The sequence below is a fragment of the Lepidochelys kempii genome, chromosome 1 (genome assembly GCF_965140285.1).
Source record: "Lepidochelys kempii isolate rLepKem1 chromosome 1, rLepKem1.hap1, whole genome shotgun sequence".
In the NCBI taxonomy this organism is placed as follows: Eukaryota; Metazoa; Chordata; order Testudines; family Cheloniidae; genus Lepidochelys; species Lepidochelys kempii.
The window spans coordinates 31,249,159-31,272,968 of record NC_136380.1 but is presented as its reverse complement, the minus strand read 5'-3'; the positions used below and the strand labels follow the sequence as shown (position 1 = coordinate 31,272,968).

At 40.6% G+C, this 23,810-nt stretch overlaps 1 protein-coding gene across 2 annotated transcripts in view; it reads right to left on the bottom strand.

Moving 5' to 3' along the window:
- CNTN5 (contactin 5) overlaps positions 1 to 23,541 on the bottom strand; it is a 969,593-nt gene extending 946,052 nt beyond the window's left edge. For both annotated transcript variants that reach the window (XM_073337877.2, XM_073337885.2), the window contains exon 1: positions 23,148 to 23,541. The gene's annotated coding sequence lies outside the window, so the exon portion shown is untranslated. The remainder of the gene's footprint in view (positions 1 to 23,147) is intronic.
- Between the last annotated feature and the right edge of the window lie 269 nt (positions 23,542 to 23,810).

The window sequence follows — 23,810 nt, the reverse complement described above, 5'->3', positions numbered from 1 at the left end:
TTACAGATCTAAAAGTTGCAATTATCCAACAAAAAAACTTCAAAAACAGACTAATGAGAGACTGCTGAATTGGAATTAATTTGCAAACTGGATACAATTAACTTAGACTTGAATAGAGACTGGGAGTGGATGGGTCATTACACAAAGTAAAACTATTTCCCCCTGTTTATCCCTCCACCCCCTACCCACTGTTCCTCAGAGGTTCTTGTCGACTGCTGGAAATGGCCCACCTCGATTATCACTACAAAAGGTCCCCCCCCTCCCAGCTTCCTGCTGGTAATAGCTCACCTTAAGCGATCATTCTGGTTACAGTGTGTATGGTAACACTCATTGTTCCATGTTCTCTATTGTCATAAATATAAAGGGAAGGGTAAACCCCTTTGAAATCCCTCCTGGCCAGGGGAAAGCTCCTCTCACCTGTAAAGGGTTAAGAAGCTAAAGGTAACCTCGCTGGCACCTGACCAAAATGACCAATGAGGAGACAAGATACTTTCAAAAGCTGGGAGGAGGGAGAGAAACAAAGGGTCTGTGTCTGTCTGTAGTCGTCTTGGCCAGGGACAGAACAGGAATGGAGTCTTAGAACTTTTAGTAAGTAATCTAGCTAGGTATGTGTTAGATTATGATTTCTTTAAATGGCTGAGAAAAGAATTGTGCTGAATAGAATAACTATTTCTGTCTGTGTATCTTTTTTGTAACTTAAGGTTTTGCCTAGAGGGGTTCTCTATGTTTTTGAATCTAATTACCCTGTAAGATATCTACCATCCTGATTTTACAGGGGGGATTTCTTTATTTCTATTTACTTCTATTTTTTATTAAAAGTCTTCTTGTAAAACACTGAATGCTTTTTCATTGTTCTCAGATCCAAGGGTTTGGGTCTGTGGTCACCTATGCAAATTGGTGAGGCTTTTTATCCAACATTTCCCAGGAAAGGGGGGGTGCAAGTGTTGGGAGGATTGTTCATTGTTCTTAAGATCCAAGGGTCTGGGTCTGTAGTCACCTAGGCAAATTGGTGAGGCTTTTTACCAAACCTTGTCCAGGAAGTGGGGTGCAAGGTTTTGGGAAGTATTTTGGGGGGAAGGACGCGTCCAAACAGCTCTTCCCCAGTAACCAGTATTAGTTTGGTGGTGGTAGTGGCCAGTCCAAGGATAACGGGTGTAATATTTTGTACCTTGGGGAAGTTTTGACCTAAGCTGGTAAAGATAAGCTTAGGAGGTTTTTCATGCAGGTCCCCACATCTGTACCCTAGAGTTCAGAGTGGGGGAGGAACCTTGACATCTATGTATATAAATCACCCCACTGTATTTTCCACTGAATGCATCCAGTGAAGTGAGCTGTAGCTCACGAAAGCTTATGCTCAAATAAATTGGTTAGTCTCTAAGGTGCCACAAGTACTCCTTTTCTTTTTGCGAATACAGACTAACACGGCTGCTACTCTGAAACCAGTGCTTGAAATATTTACCTACAGTAGATGCCAAGATGTATATTTATTTAATCACTTAGTCACAGGGCTACATTTAACCGCTTTCTATCAGCTCCCTCTCCTGTCTGCTTTTTTCCATCTGTTCTTTTCTACTCCCTCCTACATTTTCAAATACTCTTCACTTTCTTCCTTTCACGTTTGTTCCCTTTCCATTTTTATCTACTGCAGCCATTCCAGGTATGAAGCAGTTAAGTGAATGTACCACTGCTAATCACCTCAGTTTTATTATCCAGAGATTGTAGATGCAACCCTGCACTAGTAGAATTGATTGGTCACTCAGATCAAAGCATATAAATATTTAAAGTGGCACCATATCATTCCAAAAGTGAAGCCTAAAGTGTTTGTTTACTCTATACTAATTATTGTAGTTAAAGGAGACAGGCTCAGAGATACATTATTAGTAAAATATTTAAAAATGAACTAAAGTCAGGAAATGCTAGTTGTCTGGTGGTAAGAGTGCCAAAGGATAGGATACTTTTTTAAAAACCCCAGGATAAGAGAAAAATCTTCCCCCTCTCCGCTCACCAAACTGAGTCAATACGCGGTAGAACAAATTGTGTTAGTGGTTATTTCCACAGAGTTCAAATAGAGACATAACAGTCATGGCATTTCAGATGTAGGGCATCAACTGTTTTTGGAAGGAATAGCTAATTTTACTAGTTTACATTCTTTAAGGTCACAAGGGAGCATCGGGCAAAGGGGCGGGGAGGGAACAACCTCCAAGAGGCATTGTCCCCAGATTAAATGTGGTATAATATATTCATTTGAAATCTATCTTGAAGGAAAATACTTAGCTTTAACAAGGGGTTGCACAGTTGCAATATACAACGGTCCTATTGCAGTGAACATAATCAGAAGCACCGAGTATCCACAATGGCTGATCATTTGAAAACTTCCTGTCAAAGCTGGAGAGAGACTTAGAGGAATGTAAGTGTGCTAGAGCTACGTACTACTTTTGTTACAAGTCCTCTCAGCACTCAAAATTCTCCTGGGTCAGAGGTTTCAATGTGTACTTAAAACCATGCTCTGTTTTCTCCAAAGCTTCCTATGCCCTTTGAGTGAACCAGTGGCAGTGCCAATTTAGGGATTCGCAAAAAGAAAAGGAGTACTTGTGGCACCTTAGAGACTAACCAATTTATTTGAGCATAAGCTTTCGTGAGCTACAGCTCACTTCATCGGATGCAACAATTTAGGGATTAGGGCTGAACCTACATGGGTTATATGTAAGGGACTTAGTCCAAAGCTTATTGAAGTCAATGGGAGTCTTACCGCTTATTTCAGTGACCACTTTGGGTCAGTCCCAAATCAAGATGAGAGTCAGTAGCTTTGACTCAGTGATGCTTGATCTTAGGGGTGAAACTCAGAATGTGAACCTATGTGGATCGAAGGAGGGACTGAGACAAAAGTAAGCACAACTCCCTGGGAAATGAAACTTCTGAGCGTTGCAGAATTCTAAAGTGTACCACAATGCTGTATTGGCCCATAGGACGCCAGAGCCTAATTATAAAGCTTTATGAAAAGTTTTCTATGTCAGCAGAACCAGCAAGGGGGAGGGGGGGAAATCCACATTTTTGCACTTAACAAAAAAAATAAAATACTTAGGCAGAAAGTCATCATTGCTGCAGATAGACACTTACAGAACAAAAAATGGGTAAATTTGTGCAGCTCTGCTTGTTGCTACCACAGTCAGAGTTCATTTGGTAGCAGGTTTAAAATCCAATTTGGAATTCCTCAGTCAGTGCCCCTGGTGAAGTGTGTTTCTTAGCAGGGTTTGAGTTTACAGTGTGAGGTAAATTCCAGGCTGGGGGGCCTCACCAAAGAAAGTGGGCACAACTCCACTGACTTCACTGGAGCTGCGTCTGCTTATGCCGGCATTGGATTTGACTCTGGATGTTTTAAACTCCTCTGGAATAAAACCTAGCCACGGGAGTCTGATCACAGTTATAAAAAGATATTGCATGACAAAATGGTGTCTTCTCAGCAATCAGAAAGGAAAATGGGGGCGAGAGGGGGCCCGGGATGGACAACAACTGCGTGGGTTTCCTAATTTAATGGGCCAACCCTAGAAAGGGATGCTGGGGAAAGAAGTTTCCTCTGAGTGGTTAACTACACTGGGGAGAGTTAAATAAGCATTAAGAAGTCCTCAGGGAAGATGCTCGTAGGGAAAATGCTGAATTTTGCTATACTGGTGGTAGACACAAGGTTGCCTACTGGTTAGTGTTTGGTATGTGTCCCTTTCTGTGCCCAATCCACACAAGCGGTGAATCAATTATAATATCCCTCTGTAGAGCCTGGCTCTTTAGCTGAAGCCATAAGAGACTTATGTTTTCAGCTCTTGCAGACTCTAGCTGAATCCCAAGTGTTGGCCAAGATGGTGGTTTTACAGCTGGTCAGGAAACAATTTTCCCATCAAGCAAGAATTTGAGATTTCAAAATTTTTCCCATCTCAAATCAGAACAAAAAGGTCAAAATCTCACATTTTCATCCAAAGAAAACTTTGGATTGAGTGAATCAAAACATTCCATTTTGATTTTGACCTTTTTCATGTTTCCTCTTTTTTTTTAACACTATAAATTAACATTTTAAAAGAAAAAGGTCAATTTGAACTAAAAGCAGAACTTTTCATTTCAAAAAATGTCAAAATGGGGGCTTTGACAGTTACAATCTCCCCGCACCCCCAAAAAATTCCAAATGGGAAATGTACTGAAATTGACTCTCTCCTACAAAGTTTTGAGAAAAAGGCATTTTCCTATTAAAAAGTCAAAACCAACATCCCACGTAGAGAGCGACCTGTATAGTCTGCAGCACAACAGAATCAAATACTTGTGCCACATTTTTTGCTATTACTATCAAATGTCCTTAATTCTCATCCACCCTGCTTAAGTATGGTACATAAGTGAAAATACTCAATGAGTGATTATTTTCAAGGATTGCTTTTTCCCCCTCCAACACACCCCGTGTTCTCTACTCGTCGACCCCTGCATTTTTGTCCAGATGGCCCAGCTCAGAACCTTGTAGAAAAGGGAGGGGGTGTGCATAGCCAGTTTCAACAGCTGATTTCCCTGTGCCTCAGCCCCTTTACAATTCTCCAGGTGGCCCACCTCATCCTACATTTTAAACAGTACAGAAAAAATATCACCAAATGACCAGTCATTGCAAGTATCATCACATTAGGCCACCTTGAAGAAAAAGCTAGCTTATTAAATGCAATGTGAACTTTACATTAAAATGCTTTTCTTCAGGATGGTCTGGTTTGACAGTCATTGGCACATCACACAATTTGTTGTTTTTGTTTAATACATCTGTAGCCATAAGGACACTGGATTTACTGCAGCTACAAAGAATATATTTATTTGATGCATGTGTGTGCTGTACAGGTGTTGATGGGTTATCTATCCTTCTTTATCTCTGTGCATGATTTTTCACCTCTCTTTTGTGTGAGATTAACAATAAAATCTAAATTACAACACAGGCACATACAACACACAAATTAAGAACAATAGATTAATGTGAGCTGATACAACCCACAGGATAGACAAACAGACAAAATGCAAATAAAACTTAAAAAATTATATGAGCAAAAAAGATATATAGTATTAAAGGCAAAAACATCTAAACAATCAAAATTAATTACACGAAATTCTGTACAAATTAAAACAAGTCAAAACAAGAGATGCGTTATGTGCCGGATTCTGCAGTTCTTAATCAGCCAAAGTTTCTATCAATTTCAGTGGCACTCTGAATGGGTGATTTGCCTGAATAAAGATAATAGAATTTGATCCTATATCTATAAGTAAGGTTACTTATAGAAATCTTCCTATTACAGCTGCAAAACACACTGAATATCCAAACACCTAAATTACAAGGAAACAGAATAATTCTACTGTCCAGTAAGTGTACTGGATCATGGACCTCTGTTGAAGTCAGTAGAAGTTTTGCCATTCACTTCATGGGCATATGATCATTACCAGTGATGACAGGTTTCAGAGTAGCAGCCGTGTTAGTCTGTATTCGCAAAAAGAAAAGGAGGACTTGTGGCACCTTAGAGACTAACCAATTTATTTGAGCAGAAGCTTTCGTGAGCTACAGCTCACTTCATCGGATGCATACCGTGGAAAATACAGTGGGGAGCGCACGAAAGCTTATGCCCAAATTTGTAAGTCTCTAAGGTGCCACAAGTCCTCCTTTTCTTATTACCAGTAATGTAATCCCTTTTTGTTTTTTAAGTCCAAAATTGGAAATAAGTTGCATTGCATATTGCTACATACAGTTTTTCCACTGACAAAATATTCCAGATCTTATTATACCGCCTACAGGTAAATACCAGGTAATTACAAGGAAATACCTGGGGTCCACTAAGCCACTTAGTTATGCTTAAATGGGCTACTAATACTAGAAGTGCATTTGTTACTATTTTCACGAGGTTTCTCATAATGTGCCTCTTGCGAATTTCTAATCCAGTTCCCAACAAAGCTGCACATATAAAGTCATCCACTCTCTTTCCCTTCATCATAGACAGCTCACAAAAAAACTGTTACATAATTGTTAAATTAATAAACTGTGCATCTGACCACACTTTCTCTTACACTGATTTGATACATCAATTTACATTTTATACAGAATGTTGAAAGTAGATTAGAGATTTGTAAGCAATGTATATGGCATCAGAAAATAGCCTACTGAGATGGATGCATTCTCATTGCCTGCGTAGATTACCTCCCGATCCTCATGTAGAAGCACTATCTCTAAAGAAGAAAATACACTTTTTTTTGTTTCCACCAAAGTTCGATAAAATCCAGAAGCAAACTTGCACCCACATTCCCACACATGAATTATATTTTCTATTTCATTGAATGCCCTAACACCTAAAGTTTTAGTAACTGACGAAGAAGGAATCTTAGAAGCATCTTACGGACAGACAGTGAATGCTACAAAGAGAACCCTTTTTAAACAGGTAACACTTTGTTGTAAGCGACTCTTTAGATTCCAAACTTGTTGGTGCTCTTATGTGCCAAACTCCTATTGACTTCAATGGGAAATCCATGTACCCATGCAATTGGGCCCTAAAGTACAACATATGCACAAGGTTTTCTATATATTCTTGCTTAGTCTGTATTTAAAGAGTACTTCTCCTATGCAAATAGTGTTATTTGTTCCATGGGAGATTGCTTGTTTTGTAATGATGTTTCAGAAAGTATACAGAATTATCAAAATTCCGCTAAATGATCCTATTTTGTTCCCTTCACATTTCTTTCCTATTGTTGCTGATTAACAAGTATTTTGTGTAAACATCCTTCTCCCTGAATCATTCTCTGATGTCTCAATACACTGTTTGTGACATCCCAATTGCCTCCTGGGGGTTGCATTGTGAAGTCACAAACAGTGAACTGTAGACATCAATGAGTGACTCAGATAGGAGGTGACTGATAATGAGGCAAGTAATCTTATTCTCAGTAACCAAATCAGTTATGATTCAAAATGAAATACAAGGAGAAAAAGTATACTGATATTTTAACTGTGCAACATATTTTCTGAAGTCTCTGTTTGTATGACAATGGTCCTTTTAGTATACCATCCTCACTAATCATCTGATCTCTTCTTTGTGTCTGATTATACCTCTTTCAGACATTAGGTCCCCTTCAGCATGAAGCTTTCAACATTACTTTACAGTGCAGAATGCTGGGGAATGAGGAAGTATGTCATGTCCAAACTGTCTTCATTCCATACAACCTGCCTCAGAAAAATCTTCCATATCTTTTGGCCCAGAACAATCTCAAACCAAGATCTAATGACATAGTGCAGCCAAGAGGCTATGAGCACCATCATTGCCAGGAGGTATTCGAGATGGATTGGCCATGTGCCTTGGATGGAAACGGATTCCATCACCGGAGTAGCAATAAGATGGACACCTGAAGCGAAAATGAGGCGGCCCGAAAACAACATGGTGAAGACCTGTGGAAGCTGAGCTGAAAAACCTGGGGCACAGCTTGGGAACCATTGAAGGCTTGTGAGAAACAGACAGGAGTGGAGGAGCTTCATCGCCACCCTAAATGCCAGAGGCATAGTGGGAACATGATGATGAGGAGGAGCATAAAGCTATTTCATGTGAGAGAAGAAGAAAGGCCCAGTTTTTAGGGCACTAAGTTAGGACTTGGGAGACCAAGGTTCAATTCCCTACTTCTCCACAAACTTCCTGCATGACCTTGGGCATGTTACTTAGTCAGTCTGTACTGTAGTTCCGCATCTGTAAAATGGCGATAGCAGCACTGACCTACCTCACAGAATAAATAAGATTAATGATAAATATATGAAAGATGGTGAGAAGCTCAGATACAACAGTGATGGGAACCACCTAAGTACCTTACAGAGTATAGCCAATAGATATTTGCTAAGTGAGGTATTAGTATAAGTTAAGGCAATAATGCAATGAGCCAAGAGCTACATCTCTCCCTCCCAAAGTACACTGGATGGGATAGAACTTTTATAATGTGTTACGCTGACACCATTATGCCTAATGCATATTCAGTTGGGGTTTGTCCCCTTTTCCTTAGAAGAAATACAACTATCTACTTCTAGCATTCTTGTGGTCAGACATCTTCTGATGTCCTTAACTAAAAATATCCTAAGCTGGTATAAAGTAGCATGTAGTGATTACCTACCAGCAGTTTAGTCATTACAGCACTCTAACCTGTGTTATCTTATGATAAGAACATAAGAATGGCCATGCTGGATAAGACTAATGGTCCATCTAGTCCAGTATCCCGTCTTCTGACAATGGCCAATGCCAGGTGCATCAGAGGGATTGAACAGAACAGGAAATCATCAAGTGATCCATCCCCTGTCACTCATTCCCAGCTTCTGGCAACCAGAGGCTAGGGACACACAGAGGTTGCATCCCTGAGCATCTTGGCTAATAGCTATTGATGGACCTATCCTTCATGAATTTATCTAATTCTCTTTTGAATCCTGTTATAATTTTGGCCTTCACAACATAACCTGGAAACGAGTTCCACGGGTTGACAGTATGTTGTGTGAAGAAGTACTTCCTTTTGTTTGTTTTAAACCTACTGCCTATTAATTTCATAGGGTGATTGCTGCTTCTTGTGTTATGTGAAGGAGTAAATAACACTTCCTTATTCACTTGCTCCACACCATATATGATTTTATACTTCTTTATCATATATCCCCTTAGCCATCTCTTTCCTAAGCTGAATAGTCCCTATCTTTTTAATCTCTCCTCAGACAGAAGCAGCTCCATACCCTTAATCATTTTGGTTGCCCTTCTCTGTACCTTTTCCAATTCTAATATCTCTTTTTTGAGATGGAGTGACCAGAAATGCACGCAGTATTCAAGATGTGGCATATCATGGATTTATACAGTGGCAATATGATATTTTCTGTCTTTTATAATCCCTTTGCACATTCTATGAGGAATTTTTGACTGCTGCTGCACATTGAGCAGATGTTTTCAAAGAATTATCACAATGACTCCAAGATCTCTTCTTTGAGTGGCAAATTTTGATCCCATCATTTTGAAAGTATAGTTGGGATTATGTTTTCCAATGTGCATTACTTTGCATTTATCAACACTGAACTGCCATTTTGTTACCCAGTCACCCAGTTTTGTGAGATTTCTTTGTAGCTCTTCACAGTCTGCCTGGGACTTAACTATCTTGAGAAATTTGATATTGTCTGAAAATATTGTGACCTCACTGTTGCCTCTTTTTCCAGATCATTTATGAATATGTTGAATAGGACTGGGCCCAGAACAGACACCTGCAGGACACCTCTTTTTACATCTCTCCATTCTGAAAAGTGACCATTTATTCCTACTCTTTGTTTCCAGTCTTCTAACCAGTTACTGATCTATATCAGGACCTTCTTAGCCCATGGCTGCTTGGTTTGCTAAAGAGCCTTTGGTGAGGGACCTTGTCAAAGGCTTTCTGAAAATTTAAGTACATTATATATCCACTCGATCATCCTTGTCCATGTGTCTTTTGACCACCTCAAAGAATTCTAGTAGATTGGTGAGGCATGATTTCCCTTTACAAAAACCATGTTGACTCCTCTCCAACAAATTGTGTTCATCTAGGTGTCTGATAATTCTGTTCTTTACTATAGTTTCAACTAATTTGCCTGCTACAGAAATTAGGCTTATTGGGCTGTAATTGCCAGGATTGCCTCTGGAGACATTTTAAAAAATTGGTGCCACATTAGCTATTCTCTGGTCCTTGGTACAGAAGCTGATTTAAATGATCGGTTGCACACCACAGTTAGTAGTTCTGCAATTTCTTATTTAAGTTCCTTCAGAACTCTTGGGTGAATACTGTCTGGTCACGGTGACTTATGACTGTTTAATTTATCCCTTTGTTCCAAAACCTTTTCTATTGACACCCCAGTCTGAGACAGTGGCTCAGATGTCACCTACAAAGAATGGTAAAGGTTTCAGAATCTCCCTCACATCCTCTGCAGAGAAGACTGATGCAAAGAATTCATTTAGCTTATCCGCAATGGCCTTATCTTCCTTGTGTGCTCCTTGAGCATCTTGATTGTCCAGTGACCCCACTGATTGTTTGGCAGCCTTCCGGCTTCTGATGCTTTTTTCAAAAAAACAAACAAACAAAAAGTCTGTTAGTTTTTGGCTAGTTGCTCTTCAAACTATTTTTTGGCCTGCCTTATTATTCTTTCACACTTGAGTTGCCAGAGTTTATGCTCCTTTCTATTTTCTTCAGCAGGATTTAACTTCCAATTTTTAAAGGATGCCATTTTGCCTCTAAATGCTTCTTTTACTTTTGAAGTTTAGCCATGGTGGCACTTTTTTGGTCCTCTATGTTTTGTTTTGTTTTTTAATTTGGGGGTACACATTTAATTTGAGCCTCTATTATGGTGTTTTTAAAAAGTTGCCATGCAACTTGCAGGCATTTCCCTTTGGGGACTGTATCTTTTAATTTCCATTTAACTAGCCTTCTCATGTTTGTGTTGTTCCCCTTTCTGATGTTAAATGCTACTGTGGTGGACTTCTCCGGTGTTTTACTTCCGCCAGGTTGTTGAATTTATTTGTATTATGGTTGCTACTATGAAGCAGTTCAGCTATATTCACCTCTTGGACCAGATCCTTTGCTCTACTTAGAACTAAATCAAGAATTGCCTTTCACCTTGTGTGTTCCAGGATTAGCTGCTCCATGAAACAGCCATTTATGGTGTCAAGATACTTTATCTCCCCCATTATTATTGAGTTTTCTATTTTTATCACCTCTCTAATCTCCCAGAGCATTTCATAATCACTGTCAGCATCCTGGTCAGGTAGTCGGTAGTATATTCCTACTGCTCTATTCTTATTATTCAAGCATGGCATTTCTATCCATAGAGATTCTGTGGTACAGTTTCATTCATTTAAGAATTTTACTCTATTGACTCTATGCTTTCTTTCATTTATAGTGCCACTCTCCTACCAGCATTAACTACTCTGCCATTCTCATACATTTTGTATTAACATGTCCTATTGATTATCATTGTTCCACCAAGTTTCTGTGATGCCTATTATATCAATATCCTCATTTAATACCAGACACTCAAGTTCACCCATCTTAGTATTTAGACTTCTAGCATTTGTACACAAGCACTTACACAATTTGTCACTTTTTAGCTGTCTGCCATTATGTGATGTAATTGAATGGGACATTTCACTTGACCATTTCTCTTCAGTTCCTACCTGCACTTTATCAACTTCCATCCCCTCCTCCCTACAAGGGTATAGAGAATCCCCATTAATAGATTATACCCTAAGGGATGTCTCATTCTGAGCCATAGAATATCAGGGTTGGAAGGGACCTCAGGACGTCATCTAGTCCAACCCCCTGCTCAAAGCAGGACCAATCCCCAGTTAAATCATCCCAGCCAGGGCTTTGTCAAGCCTGACCTTAAAAACTTCTAGGGAAGGAGATTCTACCACCTCCCTAGGTAACGCATTCCAGTGTTTCACCACCCTCCATGTGCTCCTCTGCAACAGTCAGCTTTCCCCCACCCCTAGTTTTGAATCCTTCCTGTATAGGCTCCTACTTTCCCAAAAGGTTCCCCAGTTCCTAATGAACTTAAACCCCTCCTCCCTATACCTTCATCTCATCCATGCATTGAGATCCTGCAGTTCTGCCCTGCATGTGGAACTGGAAGCATTTCAGAGAATGCTACCATGAAGGTCCTAGACTTCAATCTCTTACTTAGAAGCCTAAATTTGTCCTCCATGATCTCTCCTTCCTTTCCCTATATGTCACCGGTACCTACATGTACCACTACCACTGGCTACTCTCCAACACTGTACAAAAGCATGTCTGCATGTCTCGAGAGACACACAACCTTTGCAGCCGATAGGCAATTCACTATGCGGTTCTCCCAGTCATCACAAACCCAGCTATCTATATTTCCAACAATAAAATCCTCCATTACTATTACCTTTCTCTTATTAATAACTAGTATTCCCTGCCCTGGAGAAGTATCCTCAGTGAGAGATGATACCATGACATCATCTGGAATGTGGGTCCCAACTTTGGGATTGTTTCTCTTCCTCTACTGTAATTTTCTCCTTCCCCAAGACTTTCTTCCTCTTCAATAGCACAGCAGCTCTCAGATTGGGCGTGGGACTGTGTTCCAGAAAGTCTCATCTATGTACCTCTCTGTCTCCCTTAGTTCCTGCAGTTCAGCCACTCTGATCTCCAAAGTCCGTACTCCGTCTCGGAGGGCCATGAGCTCCTTTCACTGAATGCACATCACCAGGGCACAAGGCAGGATTGTACATACTGCATTCAGTGCAATAAACTGGACTGTCCCCACTCTGCTGCTAGAATTCTACCTACATTCTCTTTACTCCATCTTTTTTGTTGTTTTGGATTTGGTTTTGTTTGTTTATTTTTGTGGGGGTGTTTATTAACATTCTCTGAACTTATGGCAATCAGGTGTAGCTCTCACATTCCTGCTCTAAACTCCATTGCAAAACTCCCCTGTTAGCTGCTCCTGTTTGCTAACTCTAGGGTTATTCTTGGTTAGCTACTCATGCTAACGCTTTGGGGCCTCATACTTTAATTAGTTTAGCTAAACTATTGTCTTACAGAGCTTGAGGCTTGTATACTTATTGCATTTTTGCCTTTACTTACATCTATGCCTCACCTAGCAAATGCCTATAGGCTACAAGCCCCCAGTTGATGAGGTGATTGTTAAAAGGGTCTTATTAAGTCACCATAGGCAGGTTTCAGGGATTTGGTAGGCTGTGACTGAATGAGGCCTAATGATGGTGTAAGGGCAGGATCGCCGGAATCTGTGTAGAAGTTGGGGGCCACAGGTGCAAAAACCATGGCCCTGCCCTCTGCTCCTCCTCTTCCCCCTGAGGCCCTGCCCCCTGGCTATGCCAGAAACCAGAGCCAGGTCATGGTAAGAGTTTTCCAGTGAGCCCAGACTGCTATGAGCCTTCACCTGCCATGGGCAGGGGGGCTGGAGTGCCCAAGAGCAGTACCCCGTCTGCCCCCCATGGAAAAGGAGGGGGCTAAGGCCCACCTAGCCCCACCACCACCACAGGGAAGAGGCTGGTGCCATTGGCAGGGGAGCTGATCACCTCCCCCACCAGAAAGTGAAGCCCCTGCCACACCTTCCTGAGGCTACTACACCCATGTTAAAAAGTGGGAAGGGTGTCCCCCTTGCTCCCCCAGTTCTCACATCCCTGCACAGAGGTGTTCTGGTTCCTGATACTCCTCTATAAAAACTGCAAGCCTCATGAACACAATGTTGTTGTTTTTTTTTCTCTTCTGGTACTGTCCAAGTATGTGGTGGTGGTGGTGGAAGAGTGTTTGTAACAATTACTCTAGGTGGACATTGGGCCTCCCCATGGGACTTTTCAGGGACTACTTAAAATCCCTTCTGATTTTACAATACATACTACACAACACAATTAAAATAACGTCAACTGCAATATTTTAAACAACAGTGCATCCTTTTAACCCACTTTCCATCCAGGGAGGTATAACTAATATGTTATTACTCCCACACATTAACCTGGCAAGGGATTGTTCTGCCTCATCAATTTTGTTATCAGTTTTATCAAGTTTTCTTTTCATTAGCTGTTTTAGTTTTAAATCAAGTGGGGTATATATACATGAAATGTTGGTATGCTTCATATGGTTAGATGTTGAGACTCTGGATCAGAGATAACTGTTTTATTTTCAGAACCAGGAACAGGGGAAATTGCCACATGGCCAATTGACGTATATACCTTTGTGATCTCACACTCCAGCTGACCATAAAAATGTCTCTTGCAGGTAGTTATCACACAATATTGACCATCTCCACCATAGGTCACCCTCTTTAAAACAGCCTTTCGCTTAGTTAACCTGATAGGGCATAACAAATGGTTTTGTTGGTACCCCTTTCTTCTAGCCAAAAGGTGTGTCCACTTCAAACACATATCTTCAAATGCACTGATGCCCCTGTTCCGAGCAACAGGCCATTTGCAATTTTTTTTATGTTTGGGTATCTTGGAGATGTATTATCAGAGGAGGTACATTGATGTATTCCTTGTAAACATTGCCTTCCAGGTGACCTACTGAGTGGACAGCTGCCAACTGGCTAGAAACATCCTCACTTGGATTGAACACAGACTGCAAATGACACACACAAGGATTTTGTCACAATACAATTTTTAGTTGAATAATAAATTCATGATTAGGGCTCAGTGTCACATACCCCATATTTCTAATTACTCCTAGCAGCAATTTCTGACAAGAATTTAAACAAGTGTCTTTTCCTGGTTCCACTTATCCTTGATTAAACGTGGGACATTTCCCAATTCTAAAAGTTATACAGTGTTAGTGATAGTGTTCAACTCATTTACGTTATGCAGAACAAGAGAATTGCACTATTTTGTACTCATTGCTAATAAGCACTAATCTTATCCACAAGGAGCAATGAGAAGAAAGAATCCACCTTAGTGCATTTACAGTAATTAAATTCACCCAATATGTCAACTTGACAAATTTAGCACAACAGGAACGTGCATAAATTAAACCTGATTGATTAAGACTCCTGGTATAGGTGTAGCTGCCTCCCGCTGGAATTATTAAATGGAGTAAAGACCTTTTCCCAGCTTATCAAAGGTGACATGGTTATATCCACTAGCTTATAGCGAAGGGTTACACTTTTGCCCATTATGCCTTTTACAATTTAATAGGGCTTGCTAGAGGCTGGTTTCCTTGATCAAAGAACAACAGATAGAAAGTCTGACCTGCTTCACCAAGTACAGAAAAAGAGAAAATCCTACACAGGCATTTGCAAGCAGCAAAGTTTGCGCACACAGCAAAGGGATGGTATGACACCAGAATAGCCATGAGTCTTATTCCCAGTTCCCTGAGCTGAGGTTTAGGTAAGCAATACTATGCAGAAGTGCATATATTACACTGCAATGGGACATTCTGAACATATTGTGAGCCATGAGGGTGGGGGGAAAAGAATCAAGTGCTTATCTCACCTCAGAAGTTGAAATGTCTAAAACCCACCACCAGAATTATTTTTTGATGGATCACAAGGAAAATTTTCCTTTCGATAGAGTCACACACAAAAAAACCGCTCTGACATTCACATATTTATTTTTTATAAGATTTGTTCTACGTGAGATTTCATAAAGCTGGACAACACACTGTGTAAAATAAAATCTAAGAAAATATGATCTCAAGGTACTTTTCAACTGTTAATTATTGGGTCGTGGCTTTGTGATATCAGTGTTAACTCAGCCAAACACAGTTGATTTTAGTAACTGTACATGTCATAACACCAAAAACCAAACTCAAGATTTATCAGAGTTGCGTACTTTCAACACTACTTTATAGTGAAGAATGCTGGGGAATGAGAAAGTATGGCATGTCCAAACTGTCTTCATTCAATACAACTGGCCTGAGAAAAATCCTCCATATATTTTGGCCCAGAACAATCTCAAACCAAGACCTATTCACACAGTGCAGGCAAGAGGAGACGCTGGAGATGGATTGTCCATGTGCTTTGGATGGAAACTGATTCCGTCACCAGAGTAGCAATAAGATGGACACCTGAAAGCAAGTGAAAACGAGGCTGCTCAAAAACAACATGGCGAAGAGCTGTGGAAGTTGAGCTGAAAAACCTGGGCCACCACTGGGGAACCGTTGAAAGACTTGCCAGAAACCAACAGGAGTGGAGGAGCTTTGTCGCTGCCCTAAATGCCAGAGGTGTAATGGGAACATGATGGCGGGGGGAGGGGAACTTTAAGAAATATGTTCATGGTTATGATGCACAGCTATGGGATATAGCTCTTCTTTCTCAGATATAAGGTCTCTAGGAGACCAGGAATAATGGGGGAAAATGATAAGATGTTCCACATAGAATTCAGAGGAAATTGTGAAAACTCCTCCATGCAGCAATCAGAACTCCATTCTACGTTCCGTACTGTATGTTAACCCTCTAGAGCCCTATATCCTAACATCTAATGTTCTGTGCTTCTTTATCCATAAAAAACCCCAACATTATTAGGTACTTATAAGAAAATTTTCCAGAGATTTGTACAGTTTTGTGGATCTGAATAAGCAAAGCACCTTTGTTCTTATATCTCTTTTTCCACAAAAGAAAAATCTAATCTTGGGTGAGAATTGTTTTTGTGAAATCTGTGCATTTTCTCTTTTCATAAAACAGGTTTTTTGTTTTACCATAACAAGAAAAATTGCTCTCTGAATCCTTATGAAAATGTCACTTTTTGCATGCGAGTGCTAGAACAGAAATTGATAGTTCTGCTCAGCTCCAATAGATACAAGTAAAGTGAGCAGGCTAAAATACAGTGCATTTGTTGCTATAACAAAACAGGACAAGAACAAAACCAACACACTTTTCAATGAATCAAAATTAACTGTCAATTTTGCCAGTGGTGCAAATATCTTCTTTCAGTTCTACTCTTGAAAAGATTTAGAGTTAGGGGCCAGATTTTTAATCTGATGCCACCATTTTTCTGGATGCAAACAGCAGATGTAAATAATTTTTGGGTACAATTTTGCATCCACAGTTTAGGGCACATAGATAACCTAATTTACAGGTACAATCAGTGACTCAGACATCAAAGTGACTTGAACTGCAGGTAGAAAATTGCACATGGAATTATTTCCACCTGCCAATTTGCACCTGCAGAATTAGAGGCCCCGTTTACTGTAGCTTTTGAATTTGACCCAAAAAGTCAACTATGGACACATACAATTCCAGATGGTGGCAAAAGATTTACTGCTTTCTATGGAATAAAAAGGTGTGTGTGCAGAATTTCAAAAAGACTGGAAGATTAATCTAGCTGAGCATCCAAAAGTTCTAATGCTTGTCTGAAATACAATCAAATATCTGTGTTCTAGGTAGACCAGAATTCCCACGAGAATAGAATCATTCACGAAATTTTCAGTACTTTCTAGTTCCAGGCAGTTCAGAAATATCCCCTTTCATTGTATTGCAAGAATTTCTTTTGTTTTATCCACAAACAAAAGTGGAGAGAAAGCAAAAAATAAAAGGCTACGTAGATAGACCTTACATCAGAGTAATGCAAACATGATAAACCTGGATGACTGCTGGTTCAATACGGCTGAAGAATGTTATAATAAGAGGTGAGAAATGCATAGACATTTGGCTAATTTTCATCCCATTTTGTTCCTTAAAATTCTGGGTGTATGCTGCAAACAACCACTAGCCAGATGATATAGCTGTGAGATGAGTGGTTAAGTTCTGCAGTGATTTAGTGGGGATAATGGCTGCATTACAAAAGTCAAAGTGCAAGTTGACTTTTACAGCTCCAGGTGGTAGTTACCCCCTCGGTCAAGAAAGCATCTTGGGATGTTAACATCATTACTAATTATTCTCCATCCTCAATCATACATTTTCAAGGAAGATTACTGAGAAAATAGGGCTGTAGAAAATACAACATCCCCAGGATTCCACAGATTTGCTGGATTCCTATCCATCTGGTTTCTGAGCTGAGCAGGAATTGTGATTGTGCGTGAGAGACATTTGATGATCTCCTCCTAGTGATGGGTCAGGGTAAGGGGCTCAGTTCATGCTGATTCTATCAGATCAGATACCAGTGACTGCAGTGTTTTGTCAGGGACGGTCCTATCCATGCATCCATGGTTTTGACACAACACATCACTGTAGAATCTCTTCCTAGGTAAATTAAATCTGCAGGGCCAGGTCCCCAGTGCACTTCATAAAGTCCATAAAGTCAATGAAAAGAAACTGGTTTTGACTGGACCCTTACGGATGGGACGCTAATCAGAAAGGGGAACATGGATAGGAGCAGGCTGATGCTGTGTTTACACCAATTATCGTGGGTGTATGTCCATCTGCCAAAACGTGTCACCATTTATGCTCCCTGGATCCGTAGTAACACTCAGTGTTTCAGCTAGCAGCAATAGCTTGTAATGCCTTTTATCATTTCTCACTGTCCGGGGGTGGCAGCTACTTCTCTTGCACTTGAACCTAATGACAGTCCTCTTTTACATGTCTAGGTGACTGCAATGCACTTTGATTAGGGCTACTATCGATATCCTCACAGAAACTTCAGCAGGAAGCATAGTCGAGCTAGGTGTGCTAACAACATGTGCCTTTCCACACATACTTCTGGGTGCTATCTGGATGGAGAGGAGGCATCGCTACCATGAATGCAGTTGTCACGGGCTGATTCTCACCCTGAACTCCATCACAGAAATTATGATTGGCTAGAACATTCATAACACCAGTTCCAAGGCTTTTTACAGCCACCAGCATGGTGTTCTCAAAAAAAGACCCCTGCCTTTGGAATTTATTTTTCATGGTAGTCTGCCAAACTGGGTTTGACAGGATTTAGGAAGGCTCATTAAATTGGTTGATTGACTTAGTTTAGAGTCTGCTTCCTCTAGGTTTTATTTTGTTTGGTTTGTTACATTTTGGTGGTTAATTTGAAATGGGGATTTTCTTAAAAATTAGTTTGTGTCTGTAAAAAGTGAGGGCAATAAAGCCTGAGAGGTAAAAATTGAGAAGATGAATTTGTTCATATTTGTAAAGAGCTACTCAAGCATATGCCCAGATTTTCAGAGGAGCTCTGTTCCCACTTTGGCACCTAAACAAGTGGCCAGATTTTCAAAAGTGCTCAGCATCTGCATTTGTGGCCAGATTTTCAGAACTGCTCAGCTCCCATTTTTCTCTGAAAATCTGGCCACAAATGAGCTATAAAAAGAGCTATATAAATACCAAATACAGCAATGGCTGATAAAAAGGCAACATTTGCTGACAGATACTACAGTTTTCCTATTCTAATTATAGTGAAAATCTGTGGGGGAACTTTTGGCAGATGCTACAGTTTTAACTATGATCACTATATTATCATCTTCGTTAACATTTTCTTCACTGTTTGCAGGTGACATTCACAGGAGTTTTGTTTTTAGTTTTTATGCCACTTTCTGCTGACATATGTAATTTGTGTAAGTTTCCCCCCTCCCCAAATTATTATTATTTTTGTAATGGTTGCAATGAAATAAAACTAAGAAATAAATTTTGTTTCTTTCGTGTTCTTGTTGATCATTTCTTATTGTCTCCTATTCTAAGGAATAGAGACAAAGAGGTAAAACAGAACAGATGAGGTTGATGGCTTAAGGGTGGCTGTAATTTCACAGAAGACTGTCATTAAGTCAGAAGCAATACTCTATATTAGATCTTGAAAATGGGAAGAACATCAGTAAACATTTCTGAGAAACGCTATATGTTTCCAGTTTCCAGCGATGGGAGAGGAGATGAGTTAGCACTTTTTCTAGATTGAAGTTTAGAAAGGTGATCCTGAGACAGACATAAGGGAGTGGCCATAATGGTGAAGACTAATGAATATGAATGCATGAACTGGGCCTCATTTCTGCTTCATGATCTATACAGGCACACTACTGCCAGACAACTACAGTGGGGCATCACACAGGCTCAGCCCATTTGTATCACAGCACAGGATTGAGTTTTGCCTAAAGATGGTCAAGAACATCAGCTACAGCATGGGTGATAATTCACAGCACAATCAGGGTTTTACTAATATTCTACTCCTTTATTTTACATCCAGTCAGTACTCTGAAAGCTTTGATTCCTGACTTGTAGAAAATACAAAGAGAAATCATCCTAAAATCTCTCTAGGAAGCCAGGTGTGAACAGAGTTCACTTTTTTGATTAGTGTTCCTACATTTTTTGGATAATTCCATAAATCACCCAAGACACTCGTTATAAATACAATCACTTTATTTATTTCCACTTAAGAACACACTTCGCTGCTGCTAGCAACCCCTCTCAAGGCATAGAACTGTTATTCTAAGATCTTTTTATAGGCTTTGAATTTTTTTCAAAACGTAAAACAAAATCAAAAAGTCTATCTTATGGAGCTCTAAAAAAAATAGTTTTTTTTTCTTTTTAAAACGTGTCCCGGCCTCGAATGTAGAGTTATTGATCACAAATGTTCAGAAAATAAAAATCTGTAGGGACGCCACCATTTCCAACCGGACTCTTTTCCTGTTGCAAAGTGCTGAGAAGAAGTTGATAGTACACATTGGAGCAGCTCCTAAGAAAGCATCAGAGAAGCGATGTGCAGAAGAAAAACACCAAGTCTGAAACTCTCATCAGCATAGCACTAGCAGTCAAGTGTCCTATTGGACATTCGTTCTCAGGAATTAGGACCTCAGGATGGCCAGCCTGGCAGTTTTCAATGTACTGTTTTATTTTGTGTTGTGAACTCTAAGAAATGGCTGAAATGATCTAAGCTGTTCTGAAACTGACAGAAAGTGTAACATACAAGCTGTTTGTAGGAGCATATGGAGGAATAAGAACAACAGTGGGAAATTATGCAGTGCATTCCGACGACTAAAAATCTATGTTTCAGGCTAGATACAGAAAGACAATATCCAGAAGAACCATTTTAGCAAAGTCACCAAGACAATCATCTCAGTCGCCTCAATGCAGGCTCACAGGGTGTATTACTAATACATACTTTGTTACCCTGCCTTGCATTAACCACTTATAATAACTGCTTCAATGACTAACCTAGCCAGATAACTTTCTATTTCTTGATCTGTTCAACTGGACTAGACTCCCACCTCGTTTTTCCATATTGCTAGCATATTTGCCCCCGTCTGATGGATCATCTTTCACATATGGAAAAAGAAAAGTGAACTTTATATTGTCACATACAGTACCATGCTTTTCACCTCCATCTTCACTCAAGAGCTCTTTACCCTTTATTGAAAGCCCCCCCTCCAAGTACATTTGAACCTGTTCCAATACTATCAAAATTTACTTTGCAGATCAATATTTCCTGGAGTACAAAACTAGACATTTTCTGAAACCCACATAAATCATACCCACTGATTCCCCAATAGACTAGCATGTCAGCAACTTGTTCAGAGAACTCAAGCAAATGTGCAACTCATGACCTTCCTTTAGCGAATCTATGCGGACAGTCTTCTACCAAGTTGCACATTTCTTAAAGTTACCTAGCTCTATTCTTTTCTCTCAGTGAGGCTTCTCTCATCTTTCTAGCAGCTGATTATCTTATTGTTCCTATTATCTTATCTTAAATACTGGGCTTACTTTCTTAGCAACATTCTAGCAAATTTCCTAGCAAGTTCTGGGATATCATTTGGCCAGCCTGGTTCTCCACATTTCTAATATTCTTACTGCATCTGCTCTTATTTATCAAGCCACATTAGCATTTCCCTCCAGGAAATTTTAGCCGGGCAACAAAAGGTGACCTTCAAGTTCCTTATAATAAGCAACAAGATCAAACTGTTCATTCTGATTCTCCTGCTCATCTGTAGTTATCTTCCCACCTGTATCTTAGCTCTGTTGAGTCTTTGCAAGGGCATTTGCGCTATAAGGAATGAAAGAACTGAATGTTGTTGATTACTGGATTTTCTCTGATTTTACTTGAAGAGCTTTAGGTTTCTTTAAAAATTGTTTCCTTTCTTTATTCTTTCTTCCTGATTTTCCCCCCCCCCCCTTCTCATTTCATATACTGTAGACTTCTAATACCGTGTCTTCTTCACTACCATTTCTTAATTCATCTACTTTGTTAAACCTAAACTGGCACACACAGCCTTTGTACATGAAATCATTTTTTCCTCAGAGTACCCTCTGATCGTTGTCAGTCCTCTGTCCTTTACACTGGGTACTTCATTCAACATTAGTAAACAAGTTCCTTTCTAGATGCAGAATAGACACTGAAAGTTTGTTCATTTGTTTTCAGATGAAAGCCAAGTGGAGGGGGAAAAAAAAAAACTAGTAAAAATAAAAAAGTATGAGATATTTACAAATTCCTAGACACATTTTGGTAATACTGTAAAATAGCCTAATTATTGCTAATTCCTTTGGTATTCACTGTGATGATAATAATAATCATGATGAACTCATTTAGCATGAATATGGATAGTCATAAATACTTCTGTGTGAGTTCTACTCTAATTCAGCAATAATTAATTGCATGCATCATCATTAATTTTAAAATGTCACCCAATTTTTTAATTGTACGGAGTTCACCTCAGCTTTTGGGACTCAGTGAACAGAGAATTTGTTTGTAGAGATGCTCCCTCAAGGTCTGCTACAAAGTCTACTGAAGTCAATGAGGAGACTCCAGTGAATTTAAAAGGGCTTGAGATCAGGTCCTTAGTTAGTTGATTAAAAATATTAAAATAAATATAGAAGGTGGTAATTTTAAAAAAGAAAAAGTAAACATACATAACTAAGAACGTTATGGCAAATTTCTGAAAGTTTGCTAAGACTAGACAACTTTGCATTTATGCGGCCACATTAAATGATGTCAGAATAGCTTTTTAGGCATTTTCTGTGATCAGAAGGAGTAAAAGTGAAACTCTGAATAAATATAACAGGCCAAATGAATGCTGATTCTTTTGGAGATAAAAATCTTAGAAACACAATACTCTACTGCATGTTACAGGAATCATTCTCAGTTCATTTTCAAGCCTGCTCATAAACGTTCCACAACATCCTCTTATCCACTGCCTTTATCAAGAGAGAAAGAATCAGTGCATCTTTATGTAATTCCTTTTGCTTTGTTTAAGCTGACAATTGTTGGAACAGGTTTCAGGACAGCACCTGCCTAATTCAGAGGGTGTTGTTTATCTCCAAGCCAAGCATCATTCTGAACTTCCCCACCACTCAACTTGCTGCAGATTTTCAGTGGGACAATGAACGGTCAGATCAACCCACTGGGTTATCCTCGGTTTCATCCTCAACTATACAACCTCCCAAACGGCAGAAATTTGCACATGTAGGCTGCTTCCAGAATATTTCCTGGCTCTATGCATCTGACCTTCTCCCTTCAACAACTAATCCTCAGCCATAGTTTGCCGTGCAGCTGCCTGACGGGGAGGCATGCTGCAGATCATGCCTATGCCTGCTCCAACTTTTTGTTAGGAACGGATTCTGATCCTGTTAATCCTCTTCGCCCAAAGAGACGCCCCACTTCAAACCCGGCAACATTCGCGCCATGACGGGATGGTTCCCAGCTGCCTGCGGAGAGGCACCGAGGGCTCGGGAAACAAATAACTTGAGCACACTCAGAAGTCGACTCAGGGGGACTCAAGGGCTGGCTAGAGCGACGGGATGGGCCACTTACCGCTGCGGGTGGGGTGGGGTGGGGTGGGGGGAGAACCTCTCTCTGCCCCCGGCTCTCAGTCTCCCATCCTCCAGGCAGCCCGGTAGCCCGGTGCTCAGCCCGCGGGGCGCAAGCCAACCGCGGAGTTCTCGTCCAGCAGTCCGGAGGGAGCCCTCCGGATCGCCCTGCCTCCTCGGCGCTCAGGGCTGGGGACGCGATACAGCTACGGGCATCCTGGGCAAGCCTTTTGCCTCCCTCCCTCCCCAGCCCAGCACTTTGCTGCTGGGGCTCCGGCCGGCTCTGCTCGCCCCTGCTCTCGGGGTGGTTATATTGGGAGAGCGGGGAAGCACCTCCTCTGGCTGGTGTTTTGCTGTGCAGCAATTTCTCCTCCAATGTGTTCGCTCTTCCCCCTCGCTCTCCGCCTCTGACTGGCTGGGTCCTCCCGGCAAGCTGAGTGTGGGAGAGCGTGTGTCTGTCTCTCTCTCTCACCCCCCCGCGCCTCCTCACTGCCTCTTGCTGAAGAGGGTCATTTAGCATGTCCCTGGGCGTAAGGTACCCTTTGCCCGGGGAAGGGGTTTTAAAAATATATATTGCACTCTGCAGGGATGGGCTTGGCTTCCCCTCTCCTGAGCGCGCAGGGCTTCCTCCTCCTCCTCCTCCTCTTCTTTGCCTCTGAATTTGAAT